The sequence below is a fragment of the Ambystoma mexicanum genome, chromosome 2q, assembly GCF_040938575.1.
Source record: "Ambystoma mexicanum isolate Mex_15411 chromosome 2q, UKY_AmexF1_1, whole genome shotgun sequence".
In the NCBI taxonomy this organism is placed as follows: Eukaryota; Metazoa; Chordata; class Amphibia; order Caudata; family Ambystomatidae; genus Ambystoma; species Ambystoma mexicanum.
The window spans coordinates 581,179,255-581,191,615 of record NC_090924.1 but is presented as its reverse complement, the minus strand read 5'-3'; the positions used below and the strand labels follow the sequence as shown (position 1 = coordinate 581,191,615).

At 44.3% G+C, this 12,361-nt stretch overlaps 1 protein-coding gene across 4 annotated transcripts in view; it reads right to left on the bottom strand.

Annotated features, from left to right (window-relative positions):
* XYLB (xylulokinase) overlaps positions 1-12,361 on the bottom strand; it is a 1,749,028-nt gene that overhangs the window by 1,418,961 nt on the left and 317,706 nt on the right. The gene's annotated exons all lie outside the window — the stretch shown is intronic.

The following is a 12,361-nucleotide window of genomic DNA, read 5'->3' as shown; positions in this document are numbered from 1 at the left end:
ACTTGGTTCCGGATAAACCACTGTCAGGGCAAAAGAATGTTTCCATAGGATTCGCAGGTACACCAGTCCTAAACCCAGTGTCCCAACCAGTCCCAGTTACTATAGGACCATTCACTGAACATTGTCCTTTCCTTTTAACAGAAAATTGTGGGGAGAACCTGTTGGGATTAAATTTGTTGAAAAAGTTAGGTACCGTTATACTTTGCACAGCAGATTTGGCCACAAGATGCCCATGTGTCAGAATTCATGTCTGAAACTTTACCAGGAGAACTAAGTAAAGTGCCAACCTGTATATGGGCAATGCATGACAACAATGTAGGATGCTTGAAAATAGAGCCAGTAAAGATCATTTTGAAAGAGGGTGTTACACTACCGCAAATTCCTCAATACAGAATTTCGGCTGAAGGTGAAAAAGGATTGAAGAGTATTGTTACAGATTTGGTGAAATTAGGGGTGATTGAAGAAATTACAGGCAGTACATGCAACAGCCCGATTCTTCCAGTTTATAAAAAAGGAGGCAATGAAGTACCATACCGTTTCATAATTGATTTGCGCGCGCTAAAAAAGGTAGTAGATCCACAATTCCCTTTAGTGCCAGATGTCACTACAATATTGACAATGATAACTGTCTCAGCAGAATACTTTAGTGTAGTTGATCTAAAAAAATGTGTTCTTTAGCATTCTGGTGGCCAAGAATAGCAGATGTTTGTTCGCGTTTACATTAGGAGGATGATCATTTACATTCACGAGGATTCCGCAAGGTTACACGGAAAGTCTGAGTATTTACAGTAGAGCATTGAAAGAGCAGCTAGACATGCTAGAATTACCAGTGGGTTGTGTACTCTTGCAATACATAGACAATCTATTATTAGCTGCTGACACAGAGGAGATTTGTAAAGAAAGCACTGTATTACTACTATCACACCTAGCGGCACACGGCCATAAAGCTAGTTTGAAGAAATTTCAATATAATCGAAAGGAGGTAACTTATTTGGGCTACCTACTTTTGAAAGAGGGGAGAAGGCTAACGCCAGAATGCATAGAAAGTATTTCTTGTATGCCTATTCCAAAGACACAGAAAGGAGTCAGAGCCATAATAGGCATGGCTTCATATTGGCGACAATGGATCGGTAATTTTGCGTTAATTGTGAAACCAATGGTGAATTTGACTAGAAAGGATGCGGTTATGCCTCTACAGTGGGATGAGGAATGTCAGAGAGCGTTTGATCAATTGAAAACTGCAGTATGTTCTGCTCCAGTTTTGGGCACACCAAATTATGAAAAGGTTATTAGACTGTTTGTGTGCGAAAGTGAAGGATGTGCATTGGCGGTTTTGACACAGGAACAAGGTGGACGAAATAGGCCGTGCGGCTATTTTTCTTCTGCGCTGGACCCTGTAGCGCGCGCACTACCACGATGTTTGCGATCTGTCGCGGCGGCTGCTGCGTCAGTGAAACAAATGGAAGGGATGGTATTGGGGCATACTTTAATTCTGATGGTGCCACATGCCATAGACGTTCTATTAAATAGAACACAGACGCAACACCTCACCTCTGCTAGATTGACAAGATAAGAGATTATCTTGTTCGCGCCCCATATCCAAATTATGAGGTGTAGCGCTTTGAATCCTGCAGAATTAATGCCACTACCCATAAAAGAAATTGGTGACAAGAATCACCCCCCCATGATTGCTTAATGGTCACTGAGGAAGAAACCAAGGGGAGAGTTGATTTAAGTGATACCCCACAGAAAGAGCCAGATGGAGAGTTATTTTGTGACGGATCTTGTTTTAAATTCCCTGATGGCATAACAACTGCCGCCTACGCTATCACTACCCTAGAGAGCGTTGTAGAAAGCAAAAGAACCCCCTACAACTCGGCACAAGCCGCAGAGATAATAGCATTGACCAAAGCCTGCGAGATTTCTGAAAATTTGAATGTGAATATATATACTGTCAGTATGCTTTTGGGGTGCTTCATAACTTTGGTCGACTCTGGGCTGAGAGAGGGTTTTTGACATCACATGGTGCCAGAATTCAACATGGCCCTTTGATTGTACGATTGCTGTCTGCACTCACGTTTCCAAAACGCCTAGCAATAGTGAAATGCGAGGCACACAAAAAGGTAACATGCAAAGTAGGAGAGGGAAACGCGTTTGCAGACAGAATTGCGAAACAAACTGCCACTGATTTAAATACTAAAATGATGACAGTTCAGACTGAGGAAGTACCCTGTATGATAGAAAATGAAATTGCCACTGTCAAAGAAATGCAGGCCGAAGCCACGGCCGATGAAAAACAAGGGTGGGCAGAGGGCTCTGCTGAGTTAGATCTGGAGGGTTGTTGGGTGGATAAGGGAACTAGAAACTGGATGTTGCCAAATTCTTATGTGACTGCAATGGTCACAATGGCCCACAGCCCTACTCACATCTGTGCGAAAAAGATAATACAGCACCTATCTACAGTATGGCAGAATGTAAACATAAAGAAGAATGCAGAGAGGTTGGTGCAGAACTGTATCACGTGTTTACAGCACAATGTAGGAAAGGGAACAGTGACTCCAATAGGCAGTTTTGGCTCGCCCTCTATGCCTTTTGAGGTAATCCATTTTGATTCCATAGAGATGGAGGGATGCCAAAATTTGAAATATGTCTTAGTGGTGATCTGTGCATTCAGCATGTGGGTGGAGGCATATCCCTTAAAAGACTGCACAGCAAAGAGCATGGCAAAAGTAATGCTTAAAGAATATTTTTCCCGTTTTGGCTTGCCCCGTGTCCTGTGGTCAGATAATGGTCGACATTTTGTGGGCGCAGTGGTGTTACAGATATGTGCGGGTCTTCAGATTGATAAGAGATTCCATAGTTCAAGGCATCCGAGTTCGGCCGGTCTTGTGGAGAGGTGCAACGGATTCTCAAGTCAAAAATAAGCATGATATGTGCAGGAAGCAAGTTGAGTTGGGTGGATGCATTACCAATAGCGCTATTATGCATGCGTACGTCTGTACAGGCTAAAACTGGGCTCTCCCTGTACGGAATCGTAATGGGGAGGCCGGCAAATGTTTGGTGCGCACCTCAGCCAAAACGACTTAGAGAGGTAGAACATCCTGTGCTTAGTACTTATTGTGCCCTTTTAATGCAGAAATTGTGTTTGATTCATCAGCAGGTGCAGGAGGCTTTACCAGTGAGATACACTGGTCCGGGGCACGCGCTGGAGCCAGGCGACTGGGTGCTGCTAAAATTTTTTGAAAGAAAGTCATCGTTAGCACCCAGGTGGCGCGGCCCCTATCAAGTACTCTTGGCAACGCAGACGGCGATATGGGTGGATGGACGGAAGTCGTGGATCCATGCCACCCATGCCAAAAAGATTCCAACTTCACTGAAAGACTTGCCTGACCCAGACGACCGGATAAAGACAGCGGTCCCAGAAACGAAAGAAATTGTCGCTAGTAAGCCGCCACCAAATCTGCCTGAGCGAGAAGTGAAACTCGAAACAAAGCCTGAGACGATTGCCAAAAGGGGGGAAGGGCAAAGAGTGCCCCAACGTTGCCCAGCAGAATTTACATCACTGTTGGCAGACATAAAAACTGCATTGCAAATACCGGCAGACACTAAAGGTGTACCCCTTTGGCGCCCACCAGCACTTGCCAGCACGCCAAAGACCGAATCTGTATCACTGGCGCGGCGCACACCAGCACCTGCAATAGCGCCACAGGCTGACTTTGAGCCTGGATCTGGAAGTGCACCGGCACTGTTCACGGATCACAATACCGGGAGTGAGGCAATATGATTTGCGGCCTCGAAAGTCAAAGTGATCCACAGTTCTTTGATGTTTATGTCAACCTCTGGTTCCGCTCATGGACGGAGAAGGAACTAGAGGTGTAGAGGAGAGAAGCGTGAGAATTGTACAAGTCGGACAATTCAAGACTCACGGCTCCTTGGTGCGATCATAAAAAAGTACATGTGTCCTGAACCAGAGCAGACAAGCTGGGCGCACATGGTACTAAGGCAATAGATAACTGATCAAAAGTCCTCTGAGCAGTATGAGAAAGGACAAGTGATCTTGCCTAAAAACAAGTAAGCAAATCCAGGCTATAAAGGACTGGCAGAACTGAACTGTGACTATTCCGTTGAACTTATTGACATCAGAGCAAGTGCAACGAAAATAGATATCCACGACAAACTCTAATAAGGAAGAAGAAGGACGATGAGAAACATGTCGGGACCGGTTTCAGCCTCCTCCTGCACCGCTGCTGAGAATGAGTTAATTGTAAAGACTGTTGTATGCTGGCACTGACAATAATTATGTGCTTTATGAGTGTGGTAACACCAATAAAGACAGCCCTAGTATTATGGTATGTGGAATCGATACACCCATTGGGAATGTTTTTACCAATAGTTAATATATCCACTAATGAAAGCCCGGTTCAGGTGATTACTTATACCTTGTCCCCAATGGAAGAAAGACACAGGGTAGGGTTTGGGAACAATACGTTGTTATTGATTATGAATATGACACATGCAATTCTAAAGAAAACAAATTGCTGGGTATGTGCCCATTTACCGCAGCATGCTGGGACAGGAATAGGTTGGTATGTACAGCCATTACCATTAAGTTCTGCATGTAGTGCAACTTTAAGTCCAATGTTCTATGGGAAATGGAATAAGAGTAGTACGGGTCAATTAGACAGAACAAACATGAATGAGTTTGAGGAAATAATTATGAGGCCTGTGAGTTGTTCCATAGTCCATAAAGCACAAGTGATGACGCCAGAGCCCACGAGGAAAAGTACGCGAAAAATAACACGACAAAATAGACAAGATAGATTGTCCCCACCAGTTAAAACATCTGTGATGACGTTTCATGTAAGAACAGACGGGAACAAAGATGCAGTTTCCCCTTCTTACACGGTGAATTATAACCCAAGAACTGTCCCTTTTTGTCTAAAAATGAAAGGCTCCTATTCAGTCGGAACATTTACTGGATGCATGAATTCAGTGGTATTAAAATGGGAAATAGAACCAGTATATGTGGGAGATCCAGTTTATTTTATATGTGGAGAGAAAGCATACCCTTGGTTGCCCAGAAACTGGGGAGGTACATGTTACCTAGGTCTCCTGTTCCCAGGAGTGTTCCTTTTAGAACCAGCAGACATGGCCAGACTATCCAGATCTAGAGCCAAAAGGAGTAGCAAAGGCGTTCTGATAGCAACTGACACAGCAAAAACATTCATTCCATTTTTGTCCCAAATAGTGAACTCCTATAACATAAGGCAGCTGTCCAGAATACTAAAAAATACCATAAACACAACGACATATATACTATTTAACATGACGTTGGAAGAAAAAGGAATCAGGTTAATGACGCTGCAAAATCGAATGTCTCTCAATGTAATCCTGGTTGATCGTGGGGGAATTCGCAAGATAGTGGGATCAGCGTGTTGTGTATTTGTAGATGACTATTCCCCTATGATTTTTGAAGCGATAAAAAAAATGCATGTCCTAAGCTCCGAACTCCCTACTGGAGAAGGAGGCTGGGGAATAGAGTCCTGGTTTTGGGGAATATTGCGTTCTTGGGGATGGAAGTTGATCTCGATATTAATAGTGGTGTTTGGAATATTCATAACGTGCTGTTGTTGCATACACTGCCTAAGATAGTTTGCACTGAGGTAACTGAGGGATGTACGAAGGGATGTATGCATATGATGACGAGAAGAAAAACTTATGGTCGGGCTGACCAAGACACAAATGAGATGAAAATAGCGAAAGAATTAATGGCTATAGATATTAATAAAGATGATGTTGCTTACAATAGCATGCAAAATTCAGACATAAGTACTTCAGACTTATTGTCATCAGAGGAGGATGCAATGAATGAGACGTTTGGCATACGGCCAAAGGAAGGTTTGTCAGTCTAGAAAAATGGATACCTCTCATGATTGACGGCAAACGTATTTTGGTGGCCGTGGGCCAACCGTCTCATGCACGATATGACAGACATATAGGTTTCCGAGTTTGCCAATGAATGACCATTTTGATGTAACAAGGATCGCCATTTTGTTTTCTAACAATTGCTCATTGCTTTCTGTTCTTATTGCTTCGCAGCACATTTTCTGCTTACACTGCTCGACTGTTAAACATTGTTGTCTGAACGTGAAAGGGCAAGGCCGCAGGGCCGCGAGGCTAACAAGAGTTCGTTGAAACACAATGTAGGCAGCGCCAGGAAGGAATGCCCGGCTCCCTCCCGAATGTAGCCTTGAAGCAGAGCTGCAGGGCATTTAATCATTTCGCAGCTGTCAGCAAGTCTCGTTATATGGTAGAATATGTTAGAATAAAGCAGCTAAAAGCCTGAATTATGCTCTTCTTACAGCCCCCCTTTACTGAGCCCTGTAGAGAGTATCAGCTCCCAGGACATGAATAGCACCTCATAGATAGCAAGGTCTGGAATGTGACACTTCCCCCATATGTAGCTCGCTTCCAAGAACTGTGTTCTGTTCAACAACTAAAAGATGCCTCTGCACTTGCAAATTGCATATTGTTACTAGAATAGATATTTGTAGGTGTAATAATTGTCGAAAGTGTCCATCATCACACCGAGTTCAAAGAAACCCAATAAAGGGGGGTGTTAAACATGTCACAGCTGATTGTATGCTATGCATTTTGTATATATGTAACTGATGTACGTAATTCACTCTCTTGCGTCCCTTGAGGTCTAGAGATACACGTCGCGGGGCGTGAGACCGAGTTGGCCAACTGAGACTATTTGCCCTAGCTTTGGGAATACAACCTCGTGTCTGCCGTATCTATCGTGTGTGGTGACTTGCCTTGTTTCCATAGACGTAAGGGACCCCTAGGGGCCCCTTTCACGGGGACCACGCTATCTACTATTTGCTCTCAATAAATACTCTCCCTTCAGATCTTTAGGTTCCTCCAGCACCAACTCTCTATTTGCCAAGCACTTTGCTAAACAGCGGGCTGGTGGCCGATCTCTTTCCTCAGTAGGCTCCCTCATATGGAACAGCCTCCCCCTTCATCTTCATCTTGAGCCTGAGCTCCTCAAATTCCAGAAACTCCTCAAGACATTCCTTTTCACCTACTCCTTCCCTTGCTCCCTCATCTGCTAAATCCCACAGTTGCTGAGATTGGTGACCAGTGCCCTTATGTGTCCTCTGGGGCACTGGCCTCCCACACCCAATCGCCTTCAGCTTCCACCTGCTCCCAGCACTTCCCCTGGCACCCACTGGCATATGCCACCACATGCCTGCACTTACATATTCATTAGCAGCTGACCACCACTTACAGCTGTCAACTCCCTAGCACTTCCTGCATGGTGAAGTGCTAAAACTCTGGAAGGAATTCAACCAAATAATAAACTATATGGGCATGAAGCGCTGACCTAATTTCCGGAACAGGTATGAGGTTATTCTGTCCAGTTGTTTTTTAAATATTCGACAGGGAACGTGGTGCCCCCTTCTCCCAAAACTATAGCTATATCTCCCGTGGTGCATTGAAGCAGAGAGGCTTTTCAGAAATTACCAAGAAACCTTTTTTGAGCCAATCTGAGAGATAACCGCAGTTATTACGGGTTAGCCGAAAACGAAAAGTGCAATAAAAGCTATTTGGAGGAGGAAAAAGGAGGAAATGGCACCAGGCTAGAGGTGGGGAGGAGGAAAGAGGACACCATGTGAAATGTGGGTGGTCTGAGGACCGAGTTAGAGTTTGAACATTTTCACATTACTGCAGGATCACCAGGGGAATCCAGTGAGATAACCGTGGCTACAAAGGAAGACACGATTAGGAATGAAACATCATCGCACAAAACGAAGAGTATTGGGGGTAACGGAAAAGGGCTAGGGAGGGAATAGCACCCAAGGCAAGTGGGGGGACAAAGGAAAGAGGAGGGGGCACTTGGTGAGTGCCTGTGAGGGCAGGGAAGAGTTGTGGAATTTGAGCATTTTCGGAAAACCGCAGTAATACCATGTGATAACCGCAGTTGCGGGTAGTTCATTGCTGCTGATAAGGGCAGGCATGGGACAAGAGTTTAAAAAAAAAAAAAAGGAAATGGGGTCCCAAGAAAGCTACATGCACAGTGGCCACAGCCGAAGGCCATCCTAGTGGGCCACAAAAAAACCTATTGATGTAACATGTAAAGTGGCTATGGCTGAAGGCCATGGCTAGTAGGCCTCTTTAAGAAACCTACTGGTGCAACATGTACAGTGGTTTGGCTAGTGGGCCCAAAATAAACTATGGTATAACAAAGACTTTGAAATTCAGTGAAAAAACCTTGGTTAAGAGAGTTAAGGTGATCAGATTTAACGCATCAAAACCCTTGAAATTCAGCAGTTCCATTTTGAGCAAGTCCACCTTAACTATGCGCCCACAGATGACATCACTGAAGATATCTTTGGTGACATCAATAATTACATCATCGATGACTTTACTGATGAAATCTAGTGGGCTTCAAAGAAATATTTTGGTGCAACATGTACAGTAGGCAAAGGCTGCATCTAGTTGGCCCCAAAAAAAGCCTATTGGTGCAACGCGTACAGTGGCATATGTGAGAAGACAGGAATGAGAGGGGCTTGGAAAATACCTCTCTGTCCCTGCTCTAAAAGGTGTTTCCCTACCTAAAATGGAAACTAAGGGTCTATCAATGTCAGTCCGTCCAAAGAAACCCGTCCCGTGTCCAAAGTACTATTCTGGCCCTCACACTCTAAAAATCAACTCTAGGGTGAACATGGAAAATGTCTTTGGCCTTAAGTAGTGTATGAAATGTTCAAAAAGGAAATGCGTAAAAAAGTTTGAGGATACAGTTCCTCGTTCCAGATGGTGATTCCCTTCCCCTGGATTTCTTTTCACTCCGTTTTACATTAACGAATATCAGTTCCTTACATTTCTCTTGATTAACAACACAACTGGTACACAAAACAACTTGGCTGTTATTCTTTAATTTGCTAGGATACCTGATGTACTCTCCTGAAAGGTTCTCTCTCCTCTTCAATACGTTCCCACATCCTTGTGCTAGTCCCGAGATATCCTAATCAGGATTTCCTTGGGTAATGTATATTATACACTGTCAAGCCTGGTATGCTTTCCTGGCAGGGCTTCCTTATATGAACAGATTTGCAACTGCCTGGAATACTCTCCTGTTAGGACTTTTATTATATGTATTCTTGCACTTCTTAATCTGCCTGGTACATTCTCCTGCCAGGGCTTTTTTCTCATGTGTGTTCTTTGCACACTCAAACACTCGACAATCTCTTATACTTGTTTGGTCTTCCCTTGAATCCGCCTGGTATACCATCCTGCGAGGGCTTCTCTCACAGGTCTACTGCATACACTCAAAAATGTGACAGTCTCTTATGCTTATTCCATTTGGGCTTTTCATAAGATATTAATTTACTCATTCTTCCTTTTCATTTAAGATTATTTGGTTTTGACAGCATTGCCTATATGCCTCGGTGTCTCCGCTTCTCTTGGGTGCACTCCCCAGTTCTTATTGGCATACGTTGCTTCTTTTGCTGCGAGCCTGTGGCAGCCCTATGCGGCTCCCTCTTGCTGTTTCTGCTGGTTTTCGGCTTCTCTGCGCCCCGCGGCTCTCACTCGCCTTTTCTGTGTCTTCCCAGACTTACGTGAAGTGGAGGTTGCTTCCTAGTACCGGCGAACACCGAGAAGCCTTGCATCTGCTTCTGGTGTCGTTGCCGCGTACTCTCCTCAGCAATCTGCTCCCTGCTTTTGTGTCGGTGAGCTGGTTGTCTCCATGGACTCCCTCCTAGCCCCACAGTGTCAGACCGCACTGAGAATAGCAGCGTTCCTCAACCAGCGTTCACTTGTCAGCTGCTTTGCCAGTTTACATTTCCCAGCCTCAGGTTCGTTCTTTCAACCACTAGAGCGCAGCATGTGCTCTTGACTTTCCGTGATCCTCATTACTCAGTCCATCCTTTTCATCTTGGTATTCTTGGGCTTACAGTTATGGTAGTCTGTTTCTGATAACTTATATTTAAGGTCTAGAAGAGTGTCCTCAATGATATTAAAAGGCAAATCAGTTCTTGAAGAATATGCAGAGTTTGGAAAAGTGTTCTTAGTGATTTTAAAAGGCACATCAGTTCTTGATGACTTACAAGGGGACTTTGGTAAGGTGTGTTCAGGATCCTTCATAGGTGGGTGACAGGAGGTGTGACAACATGCCATCAAGGCATGGGGAATGGCAAGGGTATCCTCAAAAGAAGAAGGGGAAACCATGTCTTGTCCAATGATGTCATGACTCCCTCCCGAGGGCTGCCTCCCCATGTGAGCCTCCCTCATATAGCCACCCCCAGGGTCAGGATCAGGTAGCAGCTGCCGTCCCCTGGCCAGATGGCCACATGGGGATATGACACCGTCGGGAAAGGAGTGATGACACCATTGGATTCATCACATAATTGATGAAGGCATGGCTTGTGGGCCCAAAGAAACCTATTTGTGCAACATGTACAGTGGCCATAGCAGAAACATGAGGCCACTGGATAGGTCTGAAGGCCATATCTAGTGGGTGCCAAAGAAACATACCCGTGCAACTTGTACAGTGGCCACTGTGAAGGCCATGGCTAGGGGCCCCATTAAGAAACCTATTGATGCGACTTGTACAGTGGTACACAAAAAGTCAGTAGACACTGCCCATGGCCAAAGGCCATACCTAGTGGGCCCCAGAGAAAACCTATTGGTGGAACATGGACAGTGGCCACAACCGGAGGCTATGTATGGCCCAGAAGGAACTATAGAATAACAAAAGTGAAGTGAATCACAAGCACTTACCATCACTGCAGAAAATAAATTCACTACATGGTGCCACCCAAAAAGGTAAAAAAGTTGGCATCTCTGACGACCACCTTCCCAACCTCTTTCCAATTCAATATAAGTAGGTGTTAAAAAAAAGGCCCTTTTTTGGAACATAGAAATAATTGTACAGAAGCGGTATGATTCACTACTGTACAGAATCATTTGTCATCCTGAAAGCAAGGGTGGAAAAGCCAAACAAAACAATGATACAAAATATTCTATGGAGATTTCCAGAAATACAGTGTGCACCATTTCTGGAAATCCACATCTATCACCGCCAACACAGAAGATTTATTTTAATATGGCGAGATTCAAGAAAGACTGATCGAAACAAAATCTGCCTAACTCATAATTAGGTCCTCTAGTGTTAAGCATTTAGCATGCACTTGGGCCAACTATAAGCCCTCCATGTATCCGCCCCAAGGAACAATGATCAGGCAGGCAGCAAAACTGGAAGAACCTGCTAGCTTGTGCATGCTCTAATCAGTATACCATTGTGTGCTGAAAGTCAAGTGCTTTGCCTTTCTAATGTCAGCATTATTTACTCTGCGGAGAACCACGCGTCAGGCAGCATTAATCTGAACATTGAGACCACAAAATGGTTTAAGTAGAACACATTTATAAAAAAAAAATCCTACATTCTCTTGGCGTTTTCATATCCTTAAAGCATTAATACAGGTGTGAAGATATTGAAACCATTTCTTACGTCTGGCCCTCATCCTTGTACAAGCTAAAAAAAAATCAAATCAATTCATATTATTCTCACAGTACAAACGCATTATGATACACCCAAAATACAGGTGTGGTATGAAAACGCATGGAATTAGTGTGTCTAATGGCCTTGGGATCCCCTGATAATTCTTGCAGTATTCACTACCCAAAATACATTCCTACTGCCTTTGTATGCAATAAGCAGCCACACGCCAAGGCCCCCACGTCCCTAAAACAAGCATTGGCAATGCCAGCAGTTTTGGCTTTTGTGTAGGCATGGGAAAGGCATTTGCAAGGCATCGTCATAGTGATACTAACTGGCAATCAATGGTAACAGCTCAGCATCTAATAGCAGTGCCTGGAAAATACCTAATACGTCTACACAAGCCAAACTGTTGGCTTTGCCAATGCTTGTTTTTAGCTGAACTTGCAGGATATGCATAGTGCTTATACAGTGAGTGGCTCAAGGCAAACCTGGTTAAGACAATTTTATTACATCATTTGCGCATTTACAGCTCCAATTAAGTCATTAACTATCAGAAGACGGTTTTGAAAACACACTGGCAGGCCCGTCAAGAACAACCTTTGATGGTAAGGCTTGATGAAACTAGCTCAAAAAGATCCCTCGAGGATGTGTTTAGGCACGGTGAGGTAGGAAGTGGGTGGAAATGGCCTCAAGGACCAGCATGGGCAATGGTGGGTATAACACCAAACCACACGTACAAGCTTTGTGTCCCTCCACATATGCCAGTTCTCCCTAGCTGCACTCTAATGCCAGGGGTCAAAATGTCAAGATGCAAGCTACTCGCCAGCCATAAATATTCTTTCGTCCCCTCAA